Below are 20,360 nucleotides of genomic sequence, written 5' to 3' on the forward strand. Positions count from 1 at the left end.
GTATTTCAGAAAATAAAATAATAGGAAAAGAACATCCAACTCATTTCCTGAGCCTAATGCCGACCTGATATCCAATCTAGATATGACAGCATGAGACAAGAAAATTAGAGGCTAATCTTACAAATGCAAATGGAAGACCACAAAACAAACTATTAGCAACCCCAGATCTGGCAGTATGTAAGAAGAATACTAATAACTAATAACTAATAACTAATAACTAATCTGTGTGTAAGAATGTACACTTGATTCAAAACAAGAAAACCTACTATGTAATTATCCACATTAATAGATGGAGAAAAATCATCATTCAGTGGAAGTCTAAATAAGTCTGTGATAGAATTCCACAACAATTTATAAATATCTAAATCCTAGCAAACTAAGAATAAAAATAAACCCCTCTAGGAGCACCTGGGTGGCTCAGTCGGTTAGGCATCCGACTTCTGCTCAGGTCATGATCTTACTATTGGTGAGTTTGAGCTCCCCGTCAGGCTCTGGGCTGACAGCTCAGAGTCTGGATCCTGCTTTGGATTCTGTGTCTCCCTCTCTCTCTGCCCCTCACCTGCTGACACTCTGTCTCTCTCTCCTTCAAAAATAAATAAACATTTAAAAAATTAAAAAAAAACCTCTCTAAGCTGATAATGGGAGTCAAAGAATATTCAATTATTAGAATAAACAAAATGTAGCAGTGTTTCCTGATAAAATATCAACATATAAGACACAAAATTTTTGTATATATCTATACCATTTTCCAGATATAATATGGATACACAAACTCAATTCAATACACAAAATTTATTTTTGTTTGTATATATCAGTAGAATGTTCAATAGAAACAGATATGCACACAAAAATGTATCTAGGAACAAAACAAAGGATGTTTAACAATTTAAAAGAGAAAATTATAAAAGTTTACAGCAAAATGGAAAATGAAACATAAAATAAAAATAAGGGACATAAATACCATGGCCATGAATGAAAACATTCAATATCTTAAAGTAACTTAGATCCAAAGTGATGCAGAAATTAACAGGTATTTCTAAAAATTATATAACAAAATTATCGACAAGCTGAGTTTATAATATAAATGGTAGATTAATGGGCCATAAACAGCCAAGGCATTTCCTCAAAGATTAAGCACCCATTTCTGACATGTGGAGACAGTGAGCTTCTTGCGAAAAGGAACTGTGTCTTTTTTTTCTTTAAGTTAATTTATTTTGAGATAAAGGGAGAAAGATAAAGAGTATGTCCATGTGAGCAGGGGAGGGGCAGAGAGAGAGAAAGAGAGAGAGAGAGAAAGAGAGAGAGAGAGAGAGAGAGAGAGAATCCCAAGCAGGCTCGACGTCCAGTGTGGAGCCTGACACAGGGCTTAATCTCATATTTAAGATCATGACCTGAGCCAAAATCAAGAGTCAGGTGCTTAACTGACTGAGCCACCTAGGCACCCCAAGAACTGTGTCTTTTAATGTTCATATCCTTTAACTGTGAGCACAATTGGAGGGTGCTCAGTAAATGCTCCATTAATGATTCATTATCACTGGAAGTTTTAGGATTGACATTTTGGCTTGTGTATTCATTATGAGTCCAATTGGCCAGAACAAGAAAGGAACATTTTAATTATTTGACTCAATGATTTCACTTCCTATTTATGTAAACTGAGGCCTGAAACGTTGATTGGCACATCTGTGGCACTATACCCACAGAACTAAGCCGGCAATCCATCCTGGTAACTCTCCTCCCCGGGCCTTGTCATCCCAACACTTCCTCCTATGGATTTGGCTACTTTTTCTACGTAGAGTTGGATAAAGTCCAGTTTAAGAGTTTAATACAGATGTGTTTGTCCAATCCATGCCCTGACTTAGGTGTTTTCCTTAGTGAATAGAGCTGAGGACACTTTAATTAATTTATTATGTCCCTTCAATTAGGGGACCCAATTAATAATTGAAATGGGTTTTTAATTGGTTTATATCCTCTAGGGTATCATATTAATAACATAAATAAACTAACAGGTTTGCATTGAATTAGGATTCATCTATATGCATATCTGTTGCCTCCCAATACATTATCTATCCTGTAACTTTTTAAACAAAGACATTCTGATGCACTAGTTTCCTGTTGTTATTGTTCCACTTTGAGGCAAGGTCATAGTATTCTCCAGTTGGGATGAAAAATGTTGACGTTATTTCTTTTTTTGGTACTAGATTCACGATCCCCCCCCAGTTTTCCAGTCTTATGATCACCTCTGAGTTGTGTGTCCTCTAAAGCCTTCTATTCGTGGGCTTATTATGTACCTTAGAAATCATTTGTTTTCCACCGATGAAATAAAAAACCAGAGAGGTTACACATAGTCTTCAAGCTCACACAGCAAGGCAGTAATAACAGTGGTTTCTATGTAGACACTTTACAGATTTTTCTCTCAAATGTCATTTATTTTGGCTCTTCATTCCCCTTTGGGATGTTACCACGCAAGGCCACATACTTGGACTGGTCTTCCCTTCTCTTGAGAATAACTGAATGACTTATCTTACTGAAAAGAAGTCAAATTTCATTATGGTATTTCTAGCACTTAGCCAGATATTCAGGACAACAGTGTCTCTATTACAAATTATTTGGATTAAATTGTCTAAAGGCTTCTAGCATTATCTCCTGCCAGTAGCATTAACTCCATTCACCCTCAAGATGTACAGTCCTCATACAATCCACCCCCACATGCTTGGTCTAAATTTTCTTTTCTGACATGCTTCCTAATGTTTGTCTTACACAAGTTCTTTTCTATATGTGGCTATCTCCGTCTTCATTGAATCTCTCTGGCTGATTCTTTCTTCCTTGCCTCTAGTCCTGAAGGTTTTCTCTAAGTCGGCAGTTTTCAAAATGCGGTCCTCAGACTGATCTCGAACTTTTTACACATGCTAGTTCTTGCTTTTTCTCCCCACAAACTTGGGAAGGGGCTGTCTAGCAATCTCTTTTAACAAGTTCTCCAGGTGGTCCCGATGTAGGCTGACGTTTGAGAACCACTGCTCTCACCTCTTGGGTGAAGAAATGATCCCTAACCAAACGTTACATCTCTTTTAAAACTCTGGTGTTTTTTCCTACATGGAAAAATGAAGCCCTGACATTTAGACCTACCTCAAACTCTTCCTTCAACAGAATCACCTTTGATATTTGGTTTGATTCCATATTATTCCTAAGTGAAAGCTGAGGGCAAGCATTCCAGCCTTTATTCCCAGCTATTCTTCCACAGAGTGCCTCACATTGTTCCTGAATTAATGAATGCTTATTGAGTAACAGCAGTGATGACAATATAATGGATATTTCATAGTGGATATTTGTCCTGCTGGTGGTCTTAGGGCTTCTCTTCTACATTCTAAGTTTGGGAGTTCCTTAAACTATAGATTTTAGTTTCTCCAAATAGAAGGCCAAACTCACTCAGTTTCTCTTATAGCTAGTGTGTGGCTCTACCAATCAGAAGACTAAAACTCTAGTGATAGAAAACAAGGAAGGATTGGGGAATTCCTCTCTCTCTCTCTGACTGGTGGCGACAGCAGAAATGGTTACACATTGAGTTCCCGGCAAGAAGAGGCCTTGGTGCTGGAGTCACCTGCAGTAAATTCAAGTTCCTTAGAAATGGCAGGTTCCAAAGGGTCAGTGGATCTTCTTGACTGATGGTGGTACCAGTAGTCTCCTTCATTTTCTGCTTAGACTAGTTCCAGAATGATTGACATTTAGCCTGGGTCTCTAGCTTGTGCGTTGACCTTGTGGCCTACCCAATATCGTTTCAATAAACTCTTTCTCCATAAGAGAGTCAGCTTTTGCTGCTTGCAAGATAGAACCCTGACTGATGCCAAAATAATAAGCATTGCTACATTTGATTGAGTAGTTGATACATCTATTAAGCTGTCCCCAGCTTTCTCAATAGAATGGAAAATTGACTAGTCTGAAAAGACAAAGGTTGCAGAAAAAATTCACATCGGTTTACCTGCTGTCAGGCCTCCGTATACAAATACGAATACCTGACGATATCTCACACTCTCATTGTTCCAGAAGAACAGAATGAGGTAACACCTAACACATTCTTCAATGTCAGCAATGACATCATCAGTCCTCAAGGGGGTGATAGGCATTGTGAGTGAATGGGGTTAAGGTCTTCCATTTGTCAGCTCACATTTCTAATCTTTAAGGCTAGGGTTTTCTGTTCTTGGAACATCTTAGATGGGCGAAAGGAAACATTCACATACCCAAGTTCAGATAGCATGACTGGAAAAGTCACCCTTTTACCCAGCGAGACTCTCTCTCTGGAAAATTATGCAACTATACACAATGATACAAGTCTCCCTTTGAGTTGTTGAACGACGTTCTCCTCGCTCAGAGTCAGGGATAGCTGGTGTCAGATGAGGCTCAGAAAGGTGAAATCAAGGTTATGATCATATAGGTCAATGTGAGCAGAACTAGGATTTAATTTCATGTTCATCTAATTTAACAGGCTGTATTCTTCCTGCTGAAAATGCTGTCTTGCAGGGAAGGTCTTTTCTACCAAGTGTCTCTGGATATTCCTCTATTTTTCCTCCTCAGATCCTACTGAACACATTCCCCCTTAAGCCCCAGATAGACTTTTGTTACGGCATACAGAACATTTTACCACTCATATTTGTTTGCTTATATATCACCCTATCCATACTGTAAGTTACTAAGCACACTGATTATACTTTATTCATCTTTGTTTTCCAGGTTCCTATCATAGTACGTGGATTATAGCAGTTGCTCAATAAATATTTATTACATGAGTGACGGGTCAAGAAAAGCAGAGGAAAAAAAATCCAATTCGGTGTAGAGAACCATGAAATATTCACGTGGCATTCCCGAAGTTTCCTTGACAACACAAAGGGAGAAGAGTGCTCTGACTGTCCCTGACACACGATTGCACACACTACGGCCTACATCAGGGAAAATAACTACACCGTCCGAGATGGTTACTCAATAAACCCCAGCTACTCAAAACATTCTGACGCAGCTGGAATGCCAGGCAACTCTCTGGATCCCTCACACGTGGCCATTTTGTTACTGACAAGGGGCCACGGAGCCACACAAGTAAAGCTTTTCGCACAGGCTGAGCTCAGCTGCAGCTAAGGGGTCCCTCTCATCTGGGACAGTGCTTCTTGAGAGTTGAACCCTGACCAATAGTCCCCATCAGGGGGAGGGAAGGCGCTTTCCAAAGCCTGTGAGACCCTTGTTTGCATTAGATGGTGTCTGAGCCCTGGGGATTAGCATGGAACCAGCAATGTATGCTGTTGCCATTCAGGGGATTAAAAGCTGCAGCCATGACCATTATATGGAATTAAAAGCAAACTAAGAAGTGGCCACGCAATCTGATCGCATGGCATTTCACTCGGTGAAATTCAGTTTGTAATGTGAGGGCAAGAAAAATACAGTCTGTTTTCTTTTCTTTCCCTCTTGCCTCTAAAGGGAGTGGCAGAGTGGAGGAGAAAGTGCTTCAGCTTTGAATTCTGAAAGACCAGGATCTCGTACTGGCTGTCTTTCTCATTCATAGCTGACCTTTGCAAAGTTACTCCTTATCCCTGAGATTCCAATCCTTCTGCAAAACGGGCGGTGTAACATCTTCCTCCTGTTCGGCTAGGAGGGATTAAATAAGATGAAGTGTGTGAGGTATCTGTTGCATTATAGGAAACTAGTGGTGCTGGGCTTTATCCTTTCTCTCTCTGTCTCTTTCCTTCCTTCCTTCCTTCCTTCCTTCCTTCCTTCCTTCCTTCCTTCCTTCCTTTTTCTCTTTTTCTTTCTTTCTTTCTTTCTTTCTTTCTTTCTTTCTTTCTTTCTTTCTTTCTTTCTTTCTTTCTTTCTTTCTTTCCTGTTAATTTCTTAGTGTCCTCCTGATTCCTTCATCCCGGCACAGACATGCCAAGCGTTCTATCCAGGGGAAAGAGGAGGCAGAAGTCAAGGGAAAATAAGAACGTGCCAGTTATACATCTGCACCTTCCCCAAGATAAACATTCCATGAGCAAAGAGAAAGGGATCCGTGTGGACGTGAGCAGAGGGAAAGAGCTGCACACGAAGGTCCCTGCTGGGAGAACACACTTCCTTTCAAATGTTGCTGCTTCTTCAAAGCACCACATTGAAGGAGGCCAAAAGATGTTCCTCCTGCTGAGCGACACTGAGATGTCTGCCCTCAACTCACCACTCGTGCGGGGAAGGCCTTCGGTCACCTGAGAGTAGCTTTGCAGGCGGTGACTCCCTCATTGGTCCTGGATCATAAGCAATTTGTGCAAAACAAATAGAACGCACTTTCACTTCTAATTTTCCTCTGTACGGACTCTCTCTGGTATACAAGGAGGGAGGTTGGTAAAGTAGTCTGTGCAGTGAGGCAGTTTACCCTGTGTGGGAAGCCACTGGGAGTCTCGTTGCTTTAAGGTAAACTAGCATTAAAGACCTTTTGTCAGTTAGCGTCCTATTCCAGAGCTAGACTCAGGCCTATCCAAGTGCAGAGCCGAGTGTGTCTTTACATCTTTATTAATGCCTCCAGTGGGAATATTAATTTGCATTTGAGGCTAAATATTCCTTTCCACAAATTTTGCAGTTTCCAGAGTCCTTAAATAAAACAGTGATGTACAGGGGCCCTGAGTGGCTCAATTGGTTAGGCATCCGACTTCTGCTCAGGTCATGATCTCACGGCTCATGAGTTTGAGCCTCATGTCTGGCTCTGTGCTGACAGCTCAGAGCCTGGAGCCTGCTTCACATTCTGTGTGTCTGTTTGCCCCCCCCCCCTAATATAAATAAATATTTAAAAAATTTAAAAAACCCAGTGATGTACACTTCTTAGCGTTCCCCACCCGCTATGATATAATTCAATCCTGAGTTACTTTATAAAGTGGGATGGGACAGAAAACTCCATTTTACAGATGAGAAAAGTGAGGCTCAGCATACCATCTGTCTACAACGGTGCAGCTGGTTAGTAGCAGCATCAATACCATAATCACCCATAATAAGTACCTCACCAAGATGGACACAGGTTTTGTGGGGCCCAGAGCCGAACTCTGGATAAATAAAAATAGAAAACAATATTCTACTTTGTGAATTTTATAAGCACATTTATAAACAATTGTGTGGACACATTTCTAAGGCCCCTCTCGGGACCCCGGATGGGGCCCAGGCAAGTGAGGGTCCCAGAGAGCAAGCTTCACTCTCTTCACGGGAAACCATTTCCACTGTTGCAAGGAATGTGCCGGCAAGAGGCCTGCGCTTGGTACAGCACACGGTTCGCTGACTAGTAGCCATGATCATCCTCTCTGGCTTTATGTCATCTCTACAGTGACCCAGAAATAGACGTTTCTAGATGACAGCAGTGGGTCATGCTAGACCTCACTGCTATCTTTAGAACACCTGCACCCGCGCCACCCTCCCTCACTGCTCTCCTTCCCTCCTTGGGACTGTCATCCTTCCCCAGAGCCTACTCTGTCTGGTAGTGGCTCAGGTCCCAAGACTGGCTTTACAGAATGAACATGACAGCTCCTCACAATACTTGGACCCTGGTTCAGGTAAGGGCCTACGCCCCCCATTTCATTCTTTAGTATCTCCCTTCGTCTTTAGTAATTTGTATTATTTTATCATCTCATTTCCAAAGTCACACCTGGTTTTTCTCTGGTTCTCCTTCTGCAGCTTTGAACAATGGCTTTTATTTATTTATTTATTTATTCATTCATTCATTCATTCATTCATTTATTTAGAACCCTGTGGAATCTTTGTAAGCACCCGTCTGCCTTTTCCACGTGTAGCACAATTGTCATTTGAAACACAAGCTGGCCTCATGCAGGATGCAGAGTGGCCAGCTGACCGGGTGTCAGCAGACCCGAGATAAGGTATCTTCTTATCTAACCATGTATCATGCACCTACTTTTTTGTATTCTAGAAATAATAATCACAGTATATTATGTTAGGAGGAAACTTTAGGCAGTGGTTTCCATTTAGGCTGTGTCAGAAAAAACATGGTGCACTTTTTCAATGCAGATTCCCAGGCTCGGTCTCAGACCTTGAGAGTCATAGGAAGGAACAGATAGTCACTACCATGCTCCCCAATGCATCACCAACAGCCAAAAAAATAATAAGAAAGAAAGAAAGAAAAAAAGCAGATGGCAGTTCCGATATGCCACAGATAAGTAAGGAATTCAGGGACTATTTATTTTCTTCCCTCTTTTACAGAGGAGATAGCACGACACCAACACTTTGAGAAAGGAGAACAGAGGGCTTAATAATCCCTTTTCATTTCAATCTCAGATAATTATGCTGCTGAATTTGAAGTACGATCTGTCAGTCATGCACAGCTCTGATAGGCACGTTGGGGACTCCACTTAGCCAACCAACCCAATGATCTGCCTCCCTGCCGAGCTTCCTGTAGTGATAGCAGCAAGATTCCTGAAGGCAGCAAGCCGCCCCAGGGGCAGAGAGGGTCTCTGAGATCTTTGGAATGCCGTGGGCAGTGTCCTTACGCATATCGGGACACAAATGGGGCAGGGATCTGTGTGGCGCCTACTCTGAAATGCCACAGCTGAGCCTGTGAAAGGTCCAAGAGTAGATCAGATTCCCAAGGCCCCAGCTGGCAGGTCTGTAGGAAAATCAGATTCCTGTGAGTCCTTAGAGGTCACGGGAGGGTGACTGCTCCTGGTCAGAGGCAGGGAGGCTTAGGACAGAGACAGGAAGGAAGTGAATAGGGCAGAAAGGGAAAGAAATGTGACCAGAAGAAATTAACTCGTTATTATTTTCTAGTTTGCCAATCCCAGCTGGGGTATGTTTTTGTGAGTCCTGTGCAGAGAGTGGTCCTTAGTTTTAACAAACACATTCACACACCAAGGACAACACACACACACACACACACACACACACACACACACACTTACTTGCACCACACTCACCTGGCATAACCTCAATTTCTAACCGATTATTAACCTTTTATTAGACTCACAGCCTTTGGGGCTAAGCACTATAGTTCACTTATATTTATATTTCTCCAAGCATAGTACTTGGCATCCTGTGGCAAATTTTTGTAAGATAAATTAATAGAAGAAACAACAACTATTAGATAGACCACTTTTAGTATTGAAAGGTGAATATGATAAAAGCTTTCAGAATCACAATGGATTATAGCAAGACAGAAATGTTCATCACATTTTAAATGGAGAACTCTATGCATCCATGAGATTTGAGAGCTCTGAGCTGAAGGCCGGTCAGCTTAGTAAAATCCATGAAATGCATTAACTCCAAGAGAGATACATCTATTGATCAAAAATTGTAAAGTCATCTGTGTTAAACAACATAACAATGACCACATGGTACTCTGTCTTTTCCACTGAACAGTAACTACTTGAAGGTAATAGACCAGGATTACTCGTGTCCGTAGCCCTGGTGCCTCACAATATGTGTCAGATATGCTGTAGGGATGATTATGTTCTGATTAAAGAGCATTGAAATGTAAATATTGACAAAAACCTATTGGAAGTGTATGTTCACTACAATAGCACATATGCACCTCTTCCAGTTGACCTTGTAGATGAAATGCTTTGCAGTCGAAGGGGAATAGAATGTGTACAGAGATTTTCCAGTGTTTATTTTTACATTGAACATCAACTAGGCCCCAAGGCTAATGCTATTGACCTGTAACATGCATAGAGATATGGCCAAGCAACTGGCCACTTGGTCAGTGAGCTGAAAGGCCAGGAGGACCCTGTCCTCAATGGGACACTGCCATCTGGTGTATGCCCCGGGTTAGACAGCCAAGGAAGGGATGTAGCTCAGGGTCAGGAAAGGTGGGGGAAGCAGAGCCAACCCTTGAGTACACATATTGCAAAGCTCCTGTGTAGACAAGCATGATCACCTACTTGGTTGGGATCTTGAAGTAAAAAAGCTTAAGTTATCAAAAAATGAGATAGGATATTACTAAGAAAGAAGGGGAAAAAATTCCTCAATGACTGCAGTAGATTGAGCATTACACATTGGTTATCTCATTTAATTTTCACAGTCCTCTAACAGCTGAATATTAAAATGGTTATATCACATATAAGGAAATGGAAGACCGGAGAAGTTAAGTAACTTGCCTGAGGTCACATAGGTAGAACAAATAATCAAATTACTGCTCTTTTCTCTGTATCTTGCTGCCTCTGTGACTCTTCCATTTTAATAAATAGCCTCTTAAGAGGAGGGATGGTTCTTCTTTTTGTCCAAATGTAGTTTTACATAGAGCTAAATAGTTCTCAATGATCAGCAATCTACTGCAATAGAGAAGTACACTCAGAATTCCTTACTGCTTGTAGCTTAATATGTGGGTGAAGAGAGAAAATCACATATTAAAGTGAATTAACACTTAATAGGTTTAATTTGTTTTTAACGTTTATTTATTTTTGAGAGAGACAGAGCACTAGCAGGGGAGGGGCAGAGAGAGAGGGAGACACAATCCGAGGCACCAGGCTCTGAGCTGTCAGCACAGAGCTTGACGTGGGGCTCGAACTCAGGAACCGTGAGATCATGACCTGAGCTGAAGTCGGACGCCCAATCGACTGAGCCACCCAGGCGCTCCAAAGTGAATTAACACTTAAAAATCAGTGCAATATCAAGGCAAAAAATACTACTATGACAATAACATAAGTAGACATTTGACATTGACTTATGAAGAAATGCAGGGGTTAAGGAAAAATAGTAATTCTAATCCTGTCTTGATTTAGCATTTTGATATTTTGTTCATTATGTATTTTTTTTGCATTAATTTTGACTTTTCTTTTTTGCTTTGCAAATGCATTTTTCCAGGTTTATAAAGAGATAATTGACAGGGGAACCTGGGTGGCTCAACTGGTTGAGTGTCCAACTTTGACTCAGGTCATGATCTCACATGATCGTGAGTTCGAACCCCACCACAGGCTCGCACCTGTCAGCACTGAGGTGGCTTCAGATCCTCTGTTCCCCACTCTCTCTGCCTCTCCGCCACTCATGCTCTCTTAAAAAATAAATAAACGTTTTAGAAAGAAAAAGATGATTAACATACAAGATCATTTAAGTTTAAGGTGTACAGTGTGTTGATTTGATGCACTTGTATACTGCAAAATAATTACCACCATAGCATTAGCTAACCCTTCTTTCAGGTAACATACCACTCTTCTTCTTCCTTCTCTTCTTCTTCTTCTTCTTCTTCTTCTTCTTCTTCTTCTTCTTTTTAATGTTTGTATTTATTTTTGAGACAGAGTGAGACAGAGCATTGAGCGGGGGAGGGGCAGAGAGAGAGGGAGACAGAATCCGAAGTAGGCTTCAGGCTCCGAGCTGTCAGCAGAGTCCGACGCGGGGCTCGAACTCTCAACCACAGATCATGACCAGAGCCGAAGTCAGACGCTCATCCAACTGAGCCACCCAGGCGCCCCCACCTCTTCTTTTTTATGGTGAGAACATTTAAGATCTACTTTCTTAACAACTTTCAAGTATATACTACAGTATTATTAATTATAATCACTATGCTGTACATTAGATCCCCAAAAGTTATTCATCTTAAAACTGGACATTTGTACCCTTTGACCAACATCTCTCCATTTTCACCACCCCCAACATATGGTAACCACCATTCTAGTCTCCGTTTCTATGAGTTTGGCTTTTTTAAATTTTTTTTTGTTAACGTTTATTTATTTCTGAGACAGAAAGAGACAGAGCATGAACAGGGGAGGGGCAGAGGGAGAGAGGGAGACACAGAATCTGAAACAGGCTCCAGGCTCTGAGCTGTCAGCACAGAGCCCGACGCGGGGCTCGAACTCACGGACCGTGAGATCATGACCTGAGCCGAAGTCGGACGCTTAACCGACCAAGCCACCCAGGCGCCCCGAGTTTGGCTTTTTTAGATTCTACATACAAGTAATTTCATAGAGTATTTGTTTTTGTCTGATTTATTTCACTTAACATAATTTTCTCAAGTTCTATGTATGTTACAAATGGCAGGATTTCCTTCTTTCTCAGGACTGAATAACATTCCATTGTGCCTACTCATATGTGTGTGTATTATAAGTATAAATACATATGCATATATGTTATATATGAGCACATCTTTATCCATTCATCCATCGACAGACAGGTGGTTTCCATATCTTGGCTCTTATAAATCACTGCAATGAACGTGAGAGGGTAGATACCACTCTGAGATCCTGATTTAAATTCCCTCGGATATATAGCCAGAAGTGGGATGGCTGGACCATGGTTCCATTTTAACTTTTTCAGAAACCTGGATACTGTTTTCTGTAGCAGCTGTACTATACTTTTTGTTTTTTAAATATCATTATAAAATGTTATTTATCTTGATTGCTGAGTTTTTTTGGAGTCTCCTTAGGTTCTGTGCGTGGAGAGAAAGCCTAACTAGTCCTGACTTCGAAGGATTTATAACTGAAAGGTTGGAAATAGTCTAGAAATAAAATCTTACTTCGGCATCATGTCTGTCAAAGAGATATTGGCTTGCTCACTATTACCATAAGACACCTTATTTTCTCACGTGAAAAAAGTTATATTATTATAATAATTATTAATGATAAAATATCAGTGGAAACACAATATGATAATTATGATGAACTGTATATACTTTGAGGTTTTTATGTGTTTTATATGGATAACAACTACTTTACCTATATTCAAGTTTAACTGGAAAATTAAATGAGCTATTACATATAATATATATCTCAATTTCAAAGCATGATACATATGTGTTAAAGCTGTTAATCAAAGAATGATGGATACTTGTTTTGATGGGCACCTCGGGAGATTTTGTGTGTGTGTACATAGTGTTAATGCAGAAAAATTCTTTTGCTTCTGATTTTTGAATTAAACCATAAATATCACAAGGGAAATAATGTTTTCTACCAACATGTTGCAAATTTAGATTAACTGAAGTGTTAGCCCCTAGGTTTTCGGTAAAAACAAATTGGTGGCAAAAAGTCACATTAAATAAGACTAGATCCTTTCTAATGGGAGATATTTGGGACCCTTCATGCAACAAGAAGTCAAGAACATTCCTAAACCACAAGCCATTCCAAATAGGACCTTGCTGAGGCGCAGACACAGATTTAAAATATTTTCAAACAGTATACTATCACTAGAAAAATTCCCTATCGATGCTTGGGGATTTTCCCCAGAGGTGTGAATTATAAACCTGAAGAGACACTGTTAAGATTTTGTGTATGAAGTTAAGTCTTAGTCCTGCTCAGCTCAACTTCTATTAATTATATTTCAACTCATAGCAAGCAGAAACTAAGAACGATGTGTCATGGTAAGTAATTCGCTTGCATTCCCTAATGCAATGTCACAATCTAGATCTTTCTTCTGAGAAGATTTAGTTGAAACCTCCATCCTGCACCTCCTGGTAAGAATACCATTTAATGTTCCATTAGCAAAGCAGAGCTTTTGGAAGTCATAATGAAGGAAATTCTCAGAAGAGCTGAAAGGAGACTTGAGGGAGGGCCCTGTTTTCATATTAATCTTGTGGTTAAGTTGGAGTCTGGGTAAAATTGTACAAATTCCTTTGTAATTTATCTGGCAGAATAAGATTTCAGTCAGACAAGGTACTTACAATTGAGAAACCAGCTTCTCTCCAGCCATAAAGCATGCTAATTGGAAAGCTGTGGGCAGAATTCCTGCCAAAAGCCGGGAATCTTCTCAAATATTAACGATGCCCTCCTGCCAAACTTTTGGATGCTGTCATGAATCTGGTGGCTTACAGCTTTATGTCATTTCATCATGTCTTTGATCTTGCTGTCGGTGTACCCCAAAGAGGGAATACCGTCCAGTGGTGGGGCCATGAGACACAGTGCGGAAGTACCTATGGGATTGGGAAGGAAAGCCGGCGACTATGCAAGTGGACGTATCCCATAAAGGTGACATGTGTTACAAACGGAAACAGACGATGATGAATATGTTTAGGAGTCATAACTAAGCTACAAAAGGAATTTGAATTGTTCTAAACTCATAGAATGTGGCTGGCGTTGTTAGCAAACGTAGAAAAGAACAGGAACAATGAAAATGATTGGAACATAGAAAATAATCATGCAGGAGAAGCAAGAAGTCTTCCAACTCTGCTGGGAAAATTTTTTAAGAGAAGGATAACCTTGGCTCTACGGTGCCACAGACGGATCATATACGCAGTGTAGGGGATGTTCAAGTGCTCCTAACTTTTTTTTTTTTTTGAGAAGCTTAACAAAATTAATGCTGTTTCTCCAGATGCCTAATTTGCTCCACAGAAGTGGTCTCCATCTCAAATCTCGACCAGAAGTTGATTTGGAAGCTGGCAAGCATGCACTCTTGGCAATTGAGAACATCAGCAATGAGAGAAGAGTCTGCAACCTTCCCCTCTGCCCAGGAAGAGGTCAGGACCTTGGCACACCCCTTTGGGAAGATTGCCAACTTTGGGTTTTAGACAGCACATTTAAATGTTGTATCTGAACTGCCTATTACTTTACAGCTAAGCACCTCTCCATTCAGCCAAAGTGGTCAGATAGACACTTGGTGAGTATTTGGGTTGTTATGCCAAAGTCATTTTTGGCCTTCATTTTTGGATACTTGTGAAAGCAACTGTCAACTCAGTTCCTTGAATAATTGATTGCAAAGAGGGTTCCTGTAGATGGGAACTTAAAGTTCTTATGAAGGCATTCCAAGAGCAGAAATTTCTGTGTGGAATAATGGTATAAGAAAAGGTATAATAAATCCTCGCACTTATATAGTACTTTATAGTTTAATATAATAGTTAAGAGCACAGGCATTAGAATCAGACCGAAGTAGGTTTTTGAGTTATGTTAACTCCTATGAAAATCAGTTGCTGATACTCAGATTCCATAGTTTCTTAAGGGCTTGGGTACTTTCTAGCAAACCTCTCCAATGATCTTGTTGGTAAACTGGGGATAATAACATCTACGTCATAAGGTTGATTTGAGAATTCAAAAATATGCTATAATCAAAATAATATGTATAAATATAATTTTATATTACAGCTCCTTGCAAGTAAGTGATCAATCATAGATGAAAAAGCCATTTTATATATTTTTAAAATCTTTTTTCAATTAATTAATTTATTTATTTTGCGAGAGAGAGGGAGACAGAGAAAGCATGAGTGGGGGAGGGGCAGAGAGAGAGACTCCCAAGCAGACTTCTTGCTGTCAGCCCAGAGCCTGACGGGGGGCTTGATCTCACGAAACATGAGATCATGACCTGAGCCAAAATCAAGAGTTGGATGCTTGAATAACTGAGCCACCCGGGTGACCCAAATCTATTTTATATATTGTGAAAACCTTCACATCAATCCTTTAGAGTCAGGGATAAAGTTTCGTGAAGATGGTCCAGACAAACTTGTCAAGGGAGCCAGGCTTTTTAAGCTATCTTGAGCTTAAATAAACAAACATGTAAATGGACTATGGTGTCATAAGGGACACCTATATACACCAGCCATTGGAGCATGAACAATAATTCAAGCTCAAGAGTGCAATTAAGTATTTCCTACTGTATTTGCTAAGGCAAAGTATGGGATTATGGTGGCAGGTACACCTAATTTGCATCCTGATTTGGCTGTTTACTGACTGTGTGATCTTGGAAAAATGAACTTTTCTAATCTTCATTTATAAAATGGGAGTAGTAATAGTTCCTAGCTCACAGGCCTGAGAAAATTCAACGAGACAATGCTTATAAAGCATTCAGCGTTGAGCCTGGCATATGGTAACAGTACAGTAAATATTAGCTGCTATTATTACACGTAGAGAAGAAAAGAGCATAGGAAGCAAAACAAAAACTTATTGAGCACTGACTTCATGTAGGACACACATGCCAGATCCTTTATGTATATTTTTCTTTTTTATCCTCTTAGCTTCTCTGGAAGATGGGCAGTGTGGTTCTCATCTACATAAACAAGGGATCTGAGGCTCTGAAAATTAAGCAGTTAGAGAGAGAGGTTAAACGTATCCACTGTTCACAGAGTGCTCTAAAGAAGCGTGTTCTGAGTGCCTACTCTTTGCCAGACACAGTACTAGGTACTATGAACACCTCATCTCCGGTCTTCATAGTGCTTATTCTGTAATGAGTGGAGACAGCTGAGTCCAAAGAGGTATAGGGAGTGTGCGAGGGTGGAACATATGAATCATGAGAACCTTGTAGGTCACTGTGAGGATCTTGGCTTTGACTTAGGACCTCTGTACTTGCTTCAAAGTTATGTTCATTTTCTCAGCATCTTTTTTTTTCTTTAAAGAATCATTTTATTGGCTTCAATGTTAAGATCTGGCTCAGGTTCTCTAACTTAGAACACTAATGGGATATTAGAGGCCCATAGCAGAGATCTACCATGCAAAAGGCCCTGTGTACATTCCTGGGCAGGCAACAGTGCTCTACTGGGTGCCCCACGACCATGGAAGTTGTCTCAAGACATTCAACAGTCTCCTACGCCACTTCGGCCATCCCAAGCGGTGGTCAGAATAAACCACAGGAAAGACGGAGGTGAGACTTGACCTTGACCCTTCGATACAATTTCTTGTTTCGTGATTCTCAACATTCCATTCCTGACTTTAGACTTTTCTGTGCTTTGTGCACTGGGATGCCTCATATGGTGCCACTGAATTCACTAGACCTAAGATTAGCAATTAGCATCTCCTATGGACATTCAACCTCCACAGTGGAAAATCAATAAATCATGTTCAATAAAGAAATAGGGAATGCTTGAATAAATAAGTGGTTGAATAAATACATCCTCTCTACTATCAATCAAAACTTACATGCCCAGTGCAATTTCTTTACCGAACAGACTATTTAGATACACCAATTTACCCAATAGTGTCCACAAAGACACAACTCCTAATGTCTTCCTTTATACAAGACACATCCTTTTAGGCATTCTAAGAAATTCTACAACCTAAAGGGATGATGATGCTCAGGGTGGAAATTATAGGCATCATGGAAGGCTGGTCAAAGAAATGAATTTTTCTGAACATAAATATATCTTTAAGTCAGTTTTGGAATTTGACCATAAAATTCCCCTTATAGGTACTTTCAAAAATGTTCTCTAAGACAAGACTATTTCCTATATTCCCTGAGTCTATAAAATAAGAATATCTTGAACATGAAATCAATGGCTTGTTGTTGGGTCCATGTTAGTTGCCAATTTAGAACACTCCACAGTAAATGTATAAAAAATTAATAGGCAGAACAATCAAATTGGCACACAAAGTGGGGTTTCTTGGAATATATCCAGACAGAACCATGTTCTCAGGCCTTCCTCTTTGAAATGGAGGAAAAGACTACTTGAATAATTGGTCATCATGGCAAGATAGTGTTGCTCTCTCAGCTTTATAAATTAAACAGGAGTGGCAATAAAAGTAACTGACATATATTTTTTTCAGAGAGGGAAGTAAACCATAAGAGACTCTTAAATACAGAGAACAAACTGAGGTTTGCTAGAGGGGCTAAGTGGGTGATGGGTACTAAGGAGGGCAGTTGTTGGGATGAGCACTGTTGGTATTATATGTAAGTGATGAATCACTGGGTTCTACTCCTGAAACCAATAGTATACTGTGTGCTACCTAATTTGAATTTAAATAGATAAGTAAGTATCTATTGAATTTAAATAGATAAGTAAGTAAATAAAATATGTGTTTGTATTCAACATACATGTGTATGTGCATGCACATGCACTCCCCATATGCCCATTAGAGACTCTATTTGCTGCCATGAAAATAATTGATTTTCCAATGAGTAAGTGACCTTCACTGTACCCTCCAGGTGACTTGTTTTCCCAAGCACCTGAACATTCCTTCACTTGCTAAAAACACCCAGCATTAATCCAATGCCCCTCATTAAGCATGGTGAATGTTCCTTTTGACATAGTAAAACTAAAGCTAGTATAATTTGTGCGTGCCAACGGGTAGACTTCCTTGCCGAAGGGGATTTCCCTGCTGCATATGGAAGGTGCTTAACTTGTGTCCTCTTGCCAAGACAGGATGATCACGCACTGTATACAAATGCATAAACAATTTTATGGAGCATGACAATCCCTGTGGGTCTCTAGAGATATTAACCAGAGTCCTCCGTTTTCCAGGCTTGAAGTTTTCATGAATTGAGGAACGCGTAACATCCTCTTCAACACAAGCATTGAGTCCTACATCTGCTGTGACTGCAAAAAAGAAGCATAATCCATGACATATCCTTTTAAAGGATACTCAGCATAATCATTAGCATAGCATAGAGTGAATGTGATTTCTCTTTCTTTCTCTCTCCCTCTCTTAATAGAGATATATAGATATAAAGATATAGATATAGATTTAGACATTCAGAAAATTTTTATGCAATGTGAAACTTGCCTTCCCCAAAACAGAATCATTGGCAGAATCATTGGCAAAGACTTGAGCATTAATGGCAATTCTGATTGGATCTAAATTAGTCCCTTAACCTGCTAAACCTCGCCCTTTCTAGAAGGAAAAAAAAAGGAAGAACTACTCTCACCTGTACCCCAAACCGGATTAAGGGATAAAACCAATAATGTGAGAGTACTTGGAAACATGCAGGACATTTCAGATCTTAGGGGTTGGAGGATTCCAATGTAAGAATGTAAATGTCTACAGCATATTTGCATGAGTTTCAACTTAGTAGAACCTTTAAAGAGAAATGTGTTCATCTCCACCCATAATTCTTAAAATTACTTTAAATTCTGCAGCTTGGTATTTAGTGCATTATACATGAGGTAGAACTAGTTTCACAGCTGGACTTTATAGCATGGCAGTACTTAGAATATTTTTGTGGATAATGTAGTCCTCTTAAAGGTTTCTCTCCTTAAATTCTGAAAAAAAAAGATGATCAAAATATGAGTTTTTCGTTTCCTAAAGAATCCTAAAATTGGTTTAGGACATACTTCAAGTAATGCCAAATGTCCTAGATTCCCTTTTACATTTACAATGAGACCTTCACAGATTAAAACTCCCGTTCACACTTAGGCTAATGTGAGGAGTCCAGAAGTAAAATCCTAAAGGATGATGTGAGAGGACAATCTAGTTCCTCATTCAGAAGAAGGTGCTAAAACATTTGGAAAAGTTAGAAACATTTCTGCAAGTAAACCCTGATTCAGCCAAATGACAGCTTGAGATTTACAACTCAGTGACAGTGGGGAGGCCGGTTCCAGGATGATAACCCTGCCACAGTTCATGAGAAAAAGGTTTTCACCACATAATCCGCTCAACGATCTGTTTGCAGGTGATACCATTTCTGTTTTTCAAGTAAGAAAACCCAGGCTCAAACAGTTATGATTATCATCTTATATGTTAATTTTAATTTATATCCATTCTTGTGCCAGAAATAGCTAAAAGAAGCCAAATAGATATAAATAGCCATGTCGCAATCATTTTACAAATGATCATATAAGCGCTTCTTACTAGTCAGCGTCTCTGCCTCTAGCTCCTTACTCCTCTAGGGTAGAGCGTCAGGCCATTTCACGGCCATCTGAAATGACCATATTGTAAATCATTTTAGGTTTGCCAGCTATACCAACCCTTTTGCAACCACTCAATTCTGCTCTGGTAGCCCGAAACAGCAATTGACGATGCGTAAGCAAATGGACATGACTGTGTTCCAATAAAGCTTTATTTACAAAACAAAGCCAGCAAGCCAGACGTGGACTGTAGCTTATGGACCCTTGATCTATGGCCTCTTGCAAATTTCGTAAGTTCCTTCCAAATTCCATGTGAAGCTCGCTCCCACCAAACGTCTTCTGAGCAGCATTAACTGATAATCAGCCCAATATGCCAAGGAACCCCACATTCTTACATGCTTTGCGAACATGTCATGTGAGTTTATCTGTATACTGTTTTATTGTCTGCTTTGCAAAATATTTTATAATTTGTTCTCTCTCTTTTAAGGTTGTATCTTTAAAGACATGGGGCCTATCTTCCCACTCCTACTGAGATTTCTCATATAATATGTCCATTATGCTGATGAGTATTCAGTAAGTGTTATTGAATACTGAAAGAGAATACAAGAATTCAAATTTATCGAAAATTTAAAAAAAAATAAGGATATAAAACTTGTGTGGGAAGGAAAATAGAATTTCTTCTTTAGAAATCTGAAAATAATGGAGTGCAAATGTGGTCATTGACATTTTCTTTAAAAAATCCTATATTTGGGAAAATACTATTTTCTTTTGGAGGGGATTGTTCTTTGTCCAATGATAATAGTCACTGTGTCATTGCGTCACGCCATACCATCAATAGCACTCTCTATGTAAAACCCTAGTGAGTAGACAACTGCTGGTCAAGTTGTTGTTCCGTTTTAGGTTGTCTCTCTTTTTGGAGACATTTTTGACCTTCATTAAATGCCAATATAATACACTC

General features: G+C 39.8%; 1 long non-coding RNA gene across 1 annotated transcript; it reads left to right on the forward strand.

Annotated features, from left to right (window-relative positions):
• The first annotated feature begins 7,426 nt into the window (after positions 1-7,426).
• Positions 7,427-18,295, forward strand: LOC109269602 (uncharacterized). Its single transcript, XR_002081164.2, has 3 exons — positions 7,427-7,541; positions 14,230-14,374; positions 18,080-18,295. It is a non-coding gene; the product is annotated as an uncharacterized LOC109269602 (long non-coding RNA).
• The last annotated feature ends 2,065 nt before the right edge of the window (positions 18,296-20,360 follow it).

Source organism: Panthera pardus, unplaced genomic scaffold (assembly GCF_024362965.1).
Source record: "Panthera pardus isolate Hobbes unplaced genomic scaffold, ASM2436296v1 HiC_scaffold_13, whole genome shotgun sequence".
In the NCBI taxonomy this organism is placed as follows: Eukaryota; Metazoa; Chordata; class Mammalia; order Carnivora; family Felidae; genus Panthera; species Panthera pardus.